The 15911-nt window shown below is 38.0% G+C and overlaps 1 protein-coding gene and 1 pseudogene across 1 annotated transcript in view; one reads left to right on the top strand and one right to left on the bottom strand.

Annotated features, from left to right (window-relative positions):
- Positions 1–15911, top strand: part of FER (FER tyrosine kinase) — a 622960-nt gene that overhangs the window by 87567 nt on the left and 519482 nt on the right. The window lies entirely within an intron of this gene.
- LOC125963883 (tigger transposable element-derived protein 1-like) lies at positions 6493–8247 on the bottom strand (annotated as a pseudogene).

Genomic DNA, 15911 nt, shown 5'->3' with positions numbered 1-15911 from the left:
AGGCCAGGAGCCAAGGAACGCAAGCCGTCTCTAGCAGCTGAAAAAGGCAAGGAATGGATTCTCACTTAGAGCCCCTAGAGGAAGGCCGCCCTGTCACCACTTTGATTTTAGCTCCATAGGACCCAGTTTTGAACTTCTGACATCTAGAACTGTAAGATAATACATTTGTGTTATTATAAGCTACTAAGTTTATCATCATTGGTGACCACAGCAATAGGAAACTAATATGAAAGCCAAAGCACATCATAGCGAAACTGCCAAAAAAAAGATAAAGAGAAAAATCTTGAAAGCCGTGAAAAAAAAGAAGAGAGCAGTCAAAAAACAACAACAACATTGCATATTGAGGAACGAATCTTAAAAGCAACCAGGGGAAAAAATGCACAGTATATATAAAGGAACAGACTTGTTCTGAACACACTGACAGTGTTGGAGTTCACTTGCTATGCCTTCAGTATATGTTTTGGCTCTCATTTTTACACAGCTTGGAGTACCATCCTTTCATGAGTAATAATAATAGTTCCCCCCGCTTTTTTTTTTTTAATGTGCCCCTGCTAGAATCCAGGCTTTTTGGTTATATTTTCACTATTCCCAACCCCACCTGTAAACTAACCAGTAAGGTTTTGAACCTGAAGATAGATGATTAGTAAATGGAAGAGGCAAATCCAGATCCTCTTGAGAGGATATGCTCATTTCACCATGAGCACTTTTCTTTCCTTAGGGAGAACCTACACATCCATCAAAGCCTTATTTAAGTCCCACCTCTTCAGCGAATTGTCTTCCTCGACAGTCCTGAAGACAATAATCCTTATTGTCCCTGAGCTATGGTACTTTGTCTTTAAGGATATACCACTCCCCTTCCCTCAACCCCTACCCTACAAACCATACACCTGATAAACTCAAGGCCAGCATAGCCCTCATCTGAGCTGACTCTGTAACTCACTTTTTGACCAATGGATTGCGATGGAAATGGAACTGCATAACTTCCAAGCCTAGGAAATAAAATATCTAGAAGCTTCTTCCTGGGTCTCTGAAATGACTCTCTCTTGGGGACGCCAGCCTTCATGTAAAAACTCAGACTACCCTGAGACTGCCCTGCTGTGAGGAAGCCAAATGAAGGAGACACGTGAGGAAAGAGACAAATGTCTGATCAGCCTCTAACACTTCCAACTATCCCCATCCCAGCTGAGGCAGAAGAAAATGATATTGGATGGAAATTTGAACCTAGGTAGAGAAATGAAGAGCAGTAGGAATAGTAAATATGTGCAGAAATAAAAAATAATAATTTTTCTCATTTAAAAAATCCTTAAAAAAAGATAATTGACATTAAGCAAAAACAATAACAGTGTACTATGGCGGTTATAAAATGTACAAGTAACATTTATGACAATATGACCACAATAGCACAAAGTAAGAGAGGAGAGAAATGGAAGTGAACTGTGGCATAGTTCTTAAAAGATACTTTCAAGTGGTATAATATTATTTAAAGGTATGTTGTGATAAGTTAAAGATGTATATTGTAAACCGTAGAGCAGGTGTTGGCAAACTATAGCCTGTGAGCCAAATCTGACCTGTCATCTGTCTTATAAATAAAGTTTTATTGGAATACAGCCAAGCCCATTTATTTTCATATTTGTATGGCCCACAAAGTCTAAAAGATTTACTCTCTGGACCTTTAGGGTAAGATTTGTCAACCCTGCCTTAGAATAACCACCGAAAAACCAGCAAAACAAAGGAGTATAGCTAATAAATCAATAGTGGAGCTAAAACAGAAACATAAAAAAATACGCTTAATCCAAAGGAAGGCAGAAAAAAGAGGAACAAAGTAACAATCTTTCTGCTCCATCTTAGGCAGGTGAGCATGCTGTCCTTGATTCTCCTTCTCCAGCTCGGGCTTCTCCTTCTCAGTCTCCTCCCCAGATTTCTCTTCGTCTACTCCTCTCTGAAATGCTGGCCCCTAGCTACCAGCTTGTCTACCTCACTAGCTTGTCTGCCACTTGCCACATGCGTCCTCCTCTCCAGACATGCAGAACCAACTACCACACTATATACTCTATGCTGAGTCTTTGCCCAAGATATTCTATCCTCTATGTGGACCTCCTCACTCCTTTCATCCCTCAGTCCCTACACCAGCTGCTGCCCTGTGCCCTTGCTAACTCTGGTTAACTGTAGTTCAAGTTTGAGGATTTAACGTAGACGTGATCTCATCCACCCCCAAAGCCTTCCCTCAAACCACCCCCCACATGCCCAAGCTTGTTTCTATTAAGGCTCTTACTGCATTGAACTGTAATTATAAGTTTACATGATTTTCTTCTCCATGAGACCCTAGGATCCTTGAAGCTAGTAATAATGTCTTACGTGACTTTTTTTATCCCCAATACCTATACAAAGTAGTAGGGTGTTGAATAAATATTTGTTAAATAAATAAATGAAAAGTTAAATGAATATGTACTTATAAAATAAGAATATTATAAAATAACTTGAATAATTATTAAAGGATACTTATGTGCCAGGCACTGTCCAATGTGCTTTACATGCATTAACTTATTTATTTATTTATTTCTGTGGTAGGCGGGCTTTTCACTGTTGTGGCCTCTCCCGTTGCGGAGCACAGGCTCCGGACGCGCAGGCTCAGTGGCCATGGCTCACGGGCCCAGCCGTTCCACAGCATGTGGGATCTTCCCAGACCGGGTCACGAACCTGTGTCCCCTGCATCGGCAGGCGGACTCGCAACCACTGTGCCACCAGGGAAGCCCAACTTATTTAGTTTTTATAGTAATACCTATTAGGCAGGTATTATTATCCTCATTAACTGATAGGTTAAGTAATTTTCCTAAAGTGGTAGAGAAATAATCAGGATTCAAACTGAGGCATTCTGATCCCACAGCCTAAGATCCAGAATATTAGAGTTAAAAGAAAACCTAGAGATTGTGTGTTCTAACCCCTTCACTTTAGAGATGAGGAAGCTGAGGTTCACAGAGCTGATGTGTCTTAATCTTCAAGAGGATAACTGAACATTCAGAAATATTTATAAATTTGTTGTCTTATTTAATTTAAGAACTAAGTATCTTCAAACTATTAACACCTCCAGAGAGTGGCATTGTGTAATCCCATTTGGGTTACAGGAAAGCAAGCAGTTCTTCCTGGCAACTACTGTCTTAATGAAAGAGTGGAACGTGAAGAATTTAATAAGCATTTTGAAATCCTTGGAAGAGAGAGAGATGCTGCCAAAGATAGAGGAAGAAGGTTAATTCAAACAGAATGTATGGATTTAAAACACAGCAACAGAAATCTTTGTACTTAAAATTAAAAATGAAGAAAGATAATAGAAGGCAGGAATATAATAATTTTGTTATCTATAAATAAGCACTCATGATGGACACTGTGTGACCTTATTTGTGCTTGTGTTTATGAAAATGTAATATCCAGGAGTCTATATGCTGAGGTTATTTTTTCACTAATATAGACATAGCATGACAAGAAATGAAGTCCTGTATTCCTACTCAGTCCCTGGTAGTCAGGTTTTGTTTGTTCATCTTTGTAAATAAGTAAGAGACTCTGAGACTGGCTGTTTTTACCACCCCCTAAGTAGGATTTAAAATTTTTATATCACGTTTTAGAAATGGTTATATTTAGAAATGGTTATATTTGATTATTTCAAGTAAAGTTTTTCTTTTTTTACCTCAAATGTTTATCTATATCTGTGAGCAGATATCAAATACAAAATAATCCTTTGTACAATAGTAATTCTAATGGTGAGACTGGTGATACCAGTTGCAAAGGACAGGTAAAATATATTCTACATTCCTGGTGTCCTAACACAAAGAGATTATCAAAATAGGTTATAATTGAGACCTAAGAAATAATTTCAGACAAAGCAAACAGGCAGAGAATTTTACAAGAGTAACTTCGTATTCACAGAGTACAAGGTCTGACAGTTTTAGATTAAGTTTTTGCCTAATGAACTTGTAGTAAAAAAATTCTCCAAATTCCCAAGGTTGGCCACCTAGATGGGTTCAAATACTGAATGTTAAATTAGAAACAAGACTTTGATTATGATGGAAAAAGGATACAGTCTTCTATTATTCATTTTTAAGTTGTTATTCAGTCTAATTATCCTATGAGGCACTTTTCTAGATTTAAAGAAAATATCCATGGTAACAACCACATATTAAATAAAAATTACACCCTAAGCCACATTTAGATTTTTTGCCCACTTTTTATTAGAAGACCAAAAAAAAAAAATCTTTAGAATGAATATATATTTCCCATCAACAAGTACAGTTTTCAACTTTTCAAACTCTGGGGACTTTTAGTCTTCTTAGACCCACCTCTGGATTTATATCAATCTCTCGTTCTCCTTAAGCAGATGGGTTGTGGGTGCTTTCTTTTTATGAGGCAATAACTGCAGTCTCCACTAAATAAACTCAGTGGCTGAGGCATTTATAGGAAATAAACTCAAGACTAAAAAGCTAAAGGGTTTTTTAACTTAGGATTTGATAATAATTGAGTATTTCCAGGATTACACCCTCAAGTTAACTGTTACACTGAACTGGGATCTCTCTCCCCCTTTCCATTTTTCTTCAAGATCTTAACTGACTCCACATTTAAAAAGTAGCTCTAAAAATTCTGTAATTAATTTCTCATTTCTCCATAACAAATGCTTTATTTTTAAACTGTCAGACTTTAAATTTCCTGCAAACTCACCAATTACAAAGGCAGCACTGAGCATTCAAAATTTTAAAAGAGAGGGGTTTGGGTCTCCTCTTCCTCTACTACAAGAAGCATAGGAAAAACATTTATTAGCACTCATGATTTAGAATCAATTAAAAACTATAGTCATATGATAAGGAAATAAACAATTTTAAAACAGTCCTGAGCTCTGTCCCTTGGGGAAATTGGGATTCGACGGTTTACTACCTTAGCTTATTTCAGTTCTGAAATCCAGTTTGTTACCTATATAAAGAAAACGGGGTCTCAAATAAAATGGAGTCTTTGCTTGCTTATTGCTACAGCATGAAAAAAGTAGCTGAACAGATTTTTACCAATTTTGTAGGGTAAGTTTAGAATGGTCTGATGTAACAAAAAACAAACAAAAATTAGTTTACAAGGGTGTACACACGATTCATTTTGTAAAGTCATTAGGAAGGCACTTCAAAGAGACAGGACAGTTTCCTCCAGAACAGCTGTAGGCTTTCCGATTTGCAGGGGCAATTCGATCACAGGTACATACATATTACATGTAAAAGCAGCATTTATCTGACAGTGGTTGGTGATACTCCAAAGCAATGCTGGCTTGGCCCAGTTAATGCTGCCAATGTTTTTAAATATGTAAATCTATAATCAATTGTAGTATGGTCTTAGGAATGAATATATTTTAGTTTCTCTTTTTATATTATAAGCCTTCCTTAAATTGGGAATTAAAAGCTGAAAGCTAATTTATTTTATGATACAATTTGACTGAAGCAGAAATTCACTTATTTATGAAGTAGACTGTTCTCATACAATTAGTAAAATTTCTGGTGATTAATTGTTTTGAATTAATTCATGTCCTGTAGCAGATGCTGTCAGCGTTCCACTCATATCTCATGGGTCCAACCCGTGTGTGTTTCAGTGGTGGTTTCCACATATACCAAGGATATCCTTCCTTAAGCACCTGCATCTCCTGCTCAGCACATGTATGCTACAGGCCAGAAATGCCAGGGAATTCACCTCTTAAGGAACTACAATCGATCAATGAGGGATGAAAACTGGCAGATAAATAGACCAACTTCCTTGCCCCTTGGTCGGTCCGTTTTGAGCCATGTTCTACACGGTATCTCATAGTGCCCGGGGGACTGAGCCCACACAGTAATGTATCTGTTAATGCACGCTTTATCAGCTGTCCTCCTTTCTCTGCCTTACCTCCTCACACTGTGCCTCCCGAGATCACCTCTCAGATGACCTCGCATGCATCCAAAGCCTTGTCTCAAATTTGCTGTGAGGGGAATCCAAACTAAGATAGATTTAAAGCAGTAGCAATTCCATAACTTGGTAGCACTAATTTTTTTCTGTTTTACATCTAATTAGGAGGTTAAAATTACGTGCTTGTCCACCAAGCAGGCCCAGATTTAAATCCTGACTTCCCTTCTAATTAGCTGGGTAATTTGAGCAAGTTACTTAACTTCTCTGAGCTTCAATCTTCTGTATCTATGGAGTGGGGATAATAACAGCACCTATTTTAAGGTGTTGTGTGTTGTGTCTATGGAATTAAATAATACATTCAGCATAGTGTAATACATATAGTGCCTAATACAGGCATATCTCAGAGACATTTGCAAAAAAGTGGATATTGCAATCAAGCAGGTCACAAAAATTTGGGGGTTTCCCAGCATATAAAAGTTATGTTTACACGATACTGTATATTAAGTGTACAATAGCATTATGCCTAAAACATAATATACCTACCTTACTTAAAAAATAATTTATGGCTAAAAAATGCTAAACATCATCTGAGCCTTCAGTGAGTTGTAATCTTTTTGCTGGTGGAAGGTCTTGCCTGGATGTTGATGGCTGCTAACTGATCAGCGTGGTGATTGTTGAAGGCTGGAGTGACTGCGGCAATTCCTTAAGACAGGACAACGATGAAGCTTGCCGCATCTATGCAGTCTTCCTTGCACAAACAATTTCTGTGTAGTATGCAATGCTGTTTGATAGCATCTTACCTACAGTAGAACTTTCAAAACTTGAGTCAATCCTTTCAAACCCTGCTGCTGCTTTATCAACTAAGTTTATGTAATACAATCCTTTGTTGTCATTTCAACGCCTTTCACAGCATCTTCAGCAGGAGTAGATTCTGTCATAAAAAACTCCTTCCTTTGCTCATCCATAAGAAGCAACCCTCATTCATTAAAGTTTTATCATCAGATTGCAGCAATCCAGTCATCTTTTCAGGTTCCACTTTTAATTCTAGTTCTCATGCTATTTCTATTACATTTGCAGTTACTCCTTCCACTGAAATCTTGAACCCCTCAAGGTCATTCATGAGGGTTGGAATCGACTTCTTCCAAACTCCTGTTAATGTTGATACTTTGACCTCTTCCCATGAATCACAAATGTTTTTCATGGCATCTAGAATGGTGAAGTCTTTCCAGGAGGTTTTCAGTTTAATTTGCCTAGATCCATAAGAAGAATCACTATAGCAGCTGTAGCCTTACAAAATGTATTTCTTAAATAATAAGAATTGAAATTCAGAATTACTCCTTGATCCATGGGCTGCAGAATGGATGTTGTGTTAGCAGGCAAGAAAAGAGCATTAATCTCCTTGTATGTCTCCATCAGAGCTCTTGGGGGACCAGGTGGCCATTGTCAATGAGCAGTACTATTTTGCAAAGCATATTTTTTTCTGAGCAGTAGAAAAGTGGGCTTAAAATATTCAGTAAACCATGTTGTCAACAGATGTGCTGCCATCCAGCCTTTGTTCCCCCATTTACAGAGCACAGGCAGAGTAGATTTACTATAATTCTTAAAGACTCTAGAATTTTTGGAATGTTAAATGAGCATTGGCTTCAACTGTAAGTCACCAGCTGCATTAGCCCCTAATAGAAGAGTCAGCCTATCCTTTGAAAATTTGAAGCCAGACATTAACTTCTCTGCTCTAGCTATGAAAGTCCTAGATGGCATCTTCCAATAGAAGGCTGTTTTGTCTACACTGAAAGCCTGTAATTTAGTGTAGACACTTTCATTCATTATCTTAGGTAAATCTTCTGGATAACTTGTTGCAGCTTCTACATCAGCACTTGCTGCTTCACCTTGCACGTTTATGTTATGGAGACGGCTTCTTTTCTTAAACCTCATGAACCAACCTCTGCCAGCTTCAAACATTTCTTCTGCAGCTTCCTCACCTCTGTCAGCCTTCATAGAATGAAGAGAGTTAGGACCTTGCTCTGGATTAGGTTTCGGCTTGAGAGAGTGTTGTGGCTGTTTTGATCTTCCACCCAGACCGCTAAAACTTTCTCCACATCAACAGTAAGGCTGTTTTGCTTTTTTTTTTTTTTTTTTTTTGTCATTTGTGTGTCTACTGGAGCACTTTTCATTTCCTTCAAGAACTTTTCCTTTGCATTCACAGCTTGGCTAACTGTTTGGTGCAAGAGGCCTAGCTTTTGACCTGTCTTACCTTTTGATATGTCTTCCTCAACTAAGCTTAATCGTTTCTAGCTTTTGATTTAAAGTGAAAGACGTAGGACTCTTTCTTTCACTTGAACACTTAGAGGCCACTGTTGGCTTATTAATTGGCCTAATTTCAATTTATTGTGTCTCAAGGAATAGGGAGGCCCAAGGAGAAGGAGAGAGGTAGGGAAATAGCCAGTCAGTGGAGCAGTCAGAACACATACAACATTTAAAGTTAATTTCACTGTTTTATATGGCTGTAGTTTGTGGTGCCCCAAAACAATTACAATAGTAACATCAAAGATCACTGATCACAAGTCACCATAACAAATATAATAATAATGAAAAAGTTTGAAATATTGCGAGAATTACCAAAATGGGACACAAAGACACAAAGTGAGCCAGTGCTGTTGGAAAAATGGTACCAATAGACTTGCTCAAAGCAGTGTTGCCAGAAACCTTCAATATGTAAAAAATGTAATATCTGCAAAGTGCAGTGAAGTGAAGCACAATAAACCGAGGCCTGCCTGGACATGCAATACAGTGCCTAATAATAAAGTACAATACAGTGCCTAATACATATTGTAAATATTCAGTAAGTGTTAGTGGTGGCTTCTTGGTTTAATATCTTCTTGTTTTGTTGCTAGAAGCATATAACCTATAGATATTTGTTGAACAAAAAATTAAAATTTAAAAATCACAACCTTGGATGTCTAGAATGACCAAAGATACTTACAGAATCTTAATGCAGGAAGGGCTCTTACAGATGCTTTATCCTCCTCACTTTAAAGTGTGAATGAGAAACTTAGGCTTTTAAAGGTCACATAGCTGGTAACTGGCGGTGCTTGATAGAACACAGGCAGTGTTCTTTACTTCAGCCTGACACTTCCCGAAAAAGCAGGTGGCACTCAAAGCCCTGCCAGAGGCAGCGTGGGGCCCCTACTATTGCCACTCTTGTGCACAGCCGAGACCCTAGCATGTTCTTTCAGCAGCACTGCCCAGCAGTACCATTGTTGATACATAGCACCCTTAAGCCATTGCCCCAAAGTTTCCCAACCTCCTATTCCTCTGGATTCTTGCTGGCAAAAAACAACTACTGATTCTAGATAATTTAGACTAAAAACAAACTAAATGAACTTACTGTAAGTAGCCCATTGAGCTGGTAGGGCAGCTGGAACCTAGACTCAAAAATGGACAGGAGCGAACAGGGCCAACCTACAGTCAAAATTACATCATAGTAACAGTCTGTGGCCATTGGAGGGATACTCAAACCACCCTGCTGGACTCCACATTCCGGCAGGGTGGCATGAGTACTGACTACCATGAGGCAACCATCTCAGGCTATCCCCTGACCCTCACCCCACAAAGCCACATCCAGTTGGCAAAGACTGGTTTTATCCACCATACCCTTCCCCTCCCCAAGTGCATTAGCTTCTGAGAGCGGGACTATTTGCTGCTTTTCAAGTTTAATCATGGGAGGCAGTGCCTTTTTTTTTTTTTTTTAAATGGTTTCTATGGGAACTTCTTACTAATACATTTCAACAAAATCATTGCCTTTGGTATAACTTAGAATTAGGATTAAAAGTACATGTAATTTTCTGCTCTTGGATTGGAAGAATTAATATTGTTAAAATGGCCATACTACACAAAGCAACCTAGAGATTTAATGCAGTTCCTATCAAAATACCCATGACATTCTTTCACAAGACTAGAACAAATAATCCTAAAATGTATATGGAACCACAAAACACCCAGAATTGCCAAAGCTATCCTGAGGAAAAAGAACAAAGCTGGAGGCATAACCCTCCCGGACTCCAGACAATGCTATAAAGCTACAGTAATCAAAACAGAGTGGTATTGGCACAAAAACAGACATATGGATCAATGGAATGGAATAGAGAGTTCAGAAATAAACCCACACACCTATGGTCAATTCAATCTTTGACAAAGGAACAATGGAGAAAAGACAGTCTCTTCAGCAAGTGGTGCTGGGAAAGCTGGACAGCTGCATGTAAATCAATGAAGTTAGAACACTCCTCCACACCATACACAAGAATAAACTCAAAATGGTTTAAAGTCCTAAATATAAGACACGACACCGTAGAACTCCTGGAAGATAACATAGGCAAAGCATTCTCTGACATAAATCATAGCAATATTTTCTTGGGTCACTCTCCCAAGGAAAGAAAAGCAAAAATAAACAAATTAATTAATTAAACTTAGAAGATTTTGCACAGAAAACCATAAACAAAACAAAAGGACAACCTATGGAATGGGAGAAAATATTTGTAAACAATGCAACTGACAAGGGGTTAATATCTAAAATATATACAACTCAATATAGGAAAAACAAACATCCCAGTCAAAAAATTGGCAGAAGACCTAAACACACATTTCTCCTAGGAAGACATACACACATAGCCAACAAGCACATGAAAAGATTCTCAACATCGCTAACTATTAGAGAAATGTAAATCAAAACCACAATGAGGTATCACCTCACTCCAGTCAGAATAGCCATCAAAAAGTCTCCAAATAATAAATGCTGGAGAGAGTGTGGAGAAAAGGGAATGCTCCTACACTGTTGGTAGGAATGTAAATTGGTGCAGCCACTGTGGATAGAAGTATGGAGCTCCCTTAAAAAAACTAAAAATTGACCTACCATATGATCCAGCAATCCCACTCCTGGGCATATATCAGGAAAAGATGAAAACTCTAATTTGAAAAGATACATGCACCCCAATGTTTATAGAAGCACTATTTACAAAAGCCAAGACATGGAAACAACTTAAATGTCCATCAACAGAGGAATGGATCAAGAAGATGTGGTACATATATACAATGGAATGTTACTCAGCCATAAAAAGGAATAAAATATTGCCATTTGCAGCAACATGGAGGACCTAGAGAATATAATACTAAGTGAAGTAAGTTAGACAGAGAAAGGCAAATATTATATCACTTGTATGTGGAATCTAAAAATTAATACATAGACCTAGAGACTGTCATACAGAGTGAAGTAAGTCAGAAAGAGGAAAACAAATATAGTATATTAACCCATATATGTGGAATCTAGAAAAATGGTACAGATGATCTTATTTGCAAAGCAGAAATAGAGACACAGATGTAGAGAACAAATATACGGATACCAAGGGGGAAGGGGGGTGTGGGGTGAATTGGGAGATTGGGATTGACATATATACACTACTGATACTATGTATAAAATAGATAACTAATGAGAACCTACTGTAAAGCACAGGGAGCTCTACTCAGTGCTCTGTGGTGACCTAAATGGGAAGGAAATACAAAAAAGAGGGATATATGTATATGTATAGCTGATTCACTTTGCTGTACAGCAGAAACTAACACAACATTGTAAAGCAACCATATTCCAATAAAAATTAATTTAAAAAAATAAAATAAAAAGTAAAAATTAATACAGATGAATCTATGTACAAAACAGAAACAGACTCACAGACATAGAGGACAAACTTATGGTTACCAAAGGGAAAGGGGAGGTTGGTGGGATAAAATAGGAGTACAGGATTAACAGGTACAAACTACTATACATAAAACAGATAAGCAATAAGGATTTACTGTATAACACAGGGAACTGTATTCAACATCTTGTAATAACCTATGATGGAAAATAATCTGAAAAAATATGTATATATATAATGGAATCACTTTGCTGTACCTCTGAAACTAACACTATATTGTAAATCAACTACACGTCAATAAAATAAATAAATAAATAAAAATTAAAAAACATTTCCAGCACCAAAAAAAATAATAATAATAAGTACATGTAATTTTCATGGAGTTGAAAATTGAATACAGCGTATAATGATGGAGTGCTAAAGTTACTCTAGCTGTGCTAAAAATCTTAATATATTCACTGTTAGAGCCCCTTTAGAGATTTTTTCCCTTTCATAAACCCCACAGTAGTAGGCTAACGAAGTTACAACTGTAAGTTTGATAGGATTGTGACTATGACAGGAACAAATTATATTTAAAACATATCTTAAAATTAAAGTGTAAAATTTTTTAAATTCATAAGGACATTACAAAGATACTGCGTTGTCTTGTACTCTACATGTTGCTCAAATGTTTGGTGTGTATTTCTCTATTCTCACCAAAGTGATTGTAAGTTCCTTGAGAACATAAGGGAGGCTGTACCTTGTATTATTTTCTTGGGCCCCACAGACCTCCAGTATTCTGTGAACAGCAGACATTTAATGAATGAATCGCTGGCTGGTGTACTAAATGAATATATACATGCACTATGCATTGCTTTTCCAGGAGTAGATTTATATTAATTTGCAGTCACTTTCTTGCTCTTCATCACAATGAGAACCACTGGCATGAGGTAGAGTCTGTGGCCACAGAACATGTGGGTTTTCCTGAAATTGGGATTCTATCTTGTTAGGCTACACCAAATATTAGTTCCTTTGCCTCTGCCAGATTCATGTGTCATGAATTCTGCTTAGTCATGAGAGATAGAACAAATTCACGCTCCAGGAGGGTGGCAAGGGCAGCCTGTGCCCTTGGGCAAGTTCTTCACCTTGCTTGTACATGCAGACCATAATGGTACCTTCTCCTCTTGGGATCATCCTAAGAATTAGAAGAATGAATAATGGCCTCTGACAAGCACTCCAAGAACGCTAATCGTTGTTATTACTTCTCTCTGTGCGTGGTGTAGGTAAGAATGCTGCCCTAGTGAACTCATAGGTTCCATCCTTGGTGGCCCAGTTGTTGGCCACACCCCCTCTTGTGCTGTCCTTAGGGCAGGGTTGGTAAACACAATGAAGTCACGGGGGCTGGAGGTTTTGGTGAGAGGCATAAACCTATAAAGGGCTCTACTGTAGGTTTTAAGTTGAAGGAATGAAGGTGTTTCTAAAACATTTCTATATATTACAGAGATAGGAGAGCAAATGGAGATGTGGGGTATTCTATATGATTAAAATATCACATGGTTAACGTTTGTAAAAATTTTTAACCTATCTTTGGTGTTGTAATTGAGCTACTAATGCCACTTGTGTTTCAGGCAGTGTGGGATGAGTTGTTTTCCCATCTTATTATGTAGAGATGTGCACAATTGATAAAATAAAAATTTATTTTCTAAGGCAAGTCAAGGAAAATTTAAACATAAAAAATTTCCCTGCCCTTTGACCTTTTCTCTCCCTTTTACTGTGCACAGTGTATCCTCATGATGCGTCAACCAAACTTCCCCCTCCGCAGAAATAGCTGCTCAGCCATTAAGAGCAACATATCCTAGCATCAACAAGATAACTCCTTAGAAGGTAAGCTTCCTGCTTAATCTTGGAAGGGGCCACAATGATCCATGACCCACTACTCGTTTTGTATGCTTAGATCTGGATTGTGTAAACCGTCAATGATATGTTATTTAATGTACAGCCTTCTGTCTCAAAAACTTATATGTAACTATGCTTTGACCTTACCTAGTGGAACAGTTCTTGGACCTTTCTGAGAGGCTGTTCCCAGATGATAGTCCTCAATTTGGCTCATATAAAATCTTCCATTTTTTTCTTAGATTGACTGATTAATTTTTTTGTCGACAAACCAAAGATAGCACCTCCAATTTTACTTCTTAGAATTTACTGTATTCTCAATGATGCTCATATTTAGATTGACGTTGATTGATGTGTTGTTTGTAATAGCAGAATGTTGTAAGTGTCGTACATATCACCACCACCACCCCCGCACACACACACACAACTGGGGACTGGTTAAATAATTTGTAGTGGATGGATATTGTGGACACTGTGTGGTTTACGGTCAATTAGCATTCAGCACCCATTTCTACCCCTCTCTATGTTCTTTCCCAAAGGAGAAAACTATTTTTCTCAAACTCACTTACAGATAGGCTTCTGGATGAGAATTTGCTTCCACCAATGAGCAGTGTGTGTGTGTGAGCCTTGGAAGCTGGAAGTTAGAGGGAGGCCTCCTTCGTAATGAGCTGCCAGCTTATTAGTATTTGCAGCTAGTCTCAACATTCCAATGTCTCGTTATCTCCCTTGTCATTATCTAGAGGCAGCAGCCCAGATGCAGCAGTCAGAGTCTAGTCACCAGCTTCAGGGGGAACTGAGGCAGCTGTGGGGCTCTAGCAGTAGAAACATCAGCAATTTGCCAACCTCTGGATTATAGTGGTGTGCCCTTGAAATCAGTATTTGGTAACACATCACTGTCTTCTGCTTCTTGAACCCAAACTACAATTTTGTAAGCACCTAATTTAAATCCCTTTCTATCTGAAGTACTTACTTAGAGTGATTTCTGTTTCCTGCACTAAATTCTGACAGATAAAAATACTATATGGGGCTTCCCTCGTGGTGCAGTGGTTGAGAGTCCGCCTGCCGATGCAGGGGACACGGGTTCGTGCCCCAGTCCGGGAAGGTCCCACATGCCGCGGAGCGGCTGGGCCCGTGAGCCGTGGCCGCTGAGCCTGTGCGTCCGGAGCCTGTGCTCCGCAACGGGAGAGGCCACAACAGTGAGAGGCCCGCGTACCGCAAAAATAAAATAAAATAAAATAAAAATACTATATGGATGTCAAGAAGAATTAAAATAGCTATGGGCTGTAGAACAATATTCAAGTTATAGCATTAGAGTACAAAAATAGAAGTAGAGAATAGTGTGTAAAGTATATTTTCATTTGTGTAAAAATTAAGTGTGTGTGTATATTAACTTATATTGTTGACGTGAAACAAATGACTGCCAGATATTTCTCCAGCAAGGATGGGTTTATTCTGGATCAGCAAAGAATTGCAGTTGGGGGTCTGAAACCACCTACATGCAAGTCACCACCTGGCAAGGGAAAAAGAATTCTTTTATAGAGAGGAAAAGGAAGTTGGGAGGGCTGTAGTAAACAGAGTCCATGGCTTTTCATTGGCTGAGTCCCTGCCAGGAAAGAAGAGAAGTCTTTTTCCTGGCCTCTATTATCGTGACAGGGCATGAGAGTTCCCCATTCTGGCCTCCCAACCCTATTTAATTATGGTTTCTGTTTATTAATTTTTTTACAACATATACGTACACATATATGCTTCTTTATATGTAGAAAAAATTCAAAAAGTTTATATAAGAAAATGAAATCAGTAATTGCCTCTGGGAAAGCAAAAATGGAGTCTGGGATGGGAAAGAGCTTTACATTTCATTTATATACCCCTTAAAGTGTTGACTTTCTTTTTATATGTTTATGAAATACATTTTTTTCAATTAAAAACATTTTTAATTATAAGAAAATGGCAAGTTTTTGTAACAATTTGCAAGCAAAAGGAAAAACACCCATTAACCCACCAACCTGACGTATTATCATGTGTTTTCGTGTATGTTTTCTCTAAATCTTACAGAAAGATATGAACACAGACTACTTTATAGTCCAGTTTGGTTTTTTTGTCTGTTTTGTTTGTTTTGTTTTTGTTTTGCTTATCATATATAACTAGCACTTAGGAAGTACTGTTCATTTGTCAGGCACAATGGTTAGAAGTTTCCTTGAATTATATTTCATTGAAACTAATATGTTATTGATGGTAAGATGCACCATTACCTTATGTATCATTAAGAAAGGAATCTTTTTTAAAAACTGCCTGCTAAATTCTTACACAAACCACACATAGGCTTTCTCCCTCAAATGAACCATGTATCTCTGGAATTTAAGCAACTTCTCTCTGAAGGCAACAGGTCATTTCTGACACACTGATGCTACCACTCTGATGATGGTTTTACAGAAGGCATGAATTGGTCAGACCAAC

This window comes from Orcinus orca, chromosome 3, assembly GCF_937001465.1.
Source record: "Orcinus orca chromosome 3, mOrcOrc1.1, whole genome shotgun sequence".
NCBI lineage: Eukaryota > Metazoa > Chordata > Mammalia > Artiodactyla > Delphinidae > Orcinus > Orcinus orca.
This window is presented reverse-complemented; position numbering and strand designations above follow the sequence as displayed.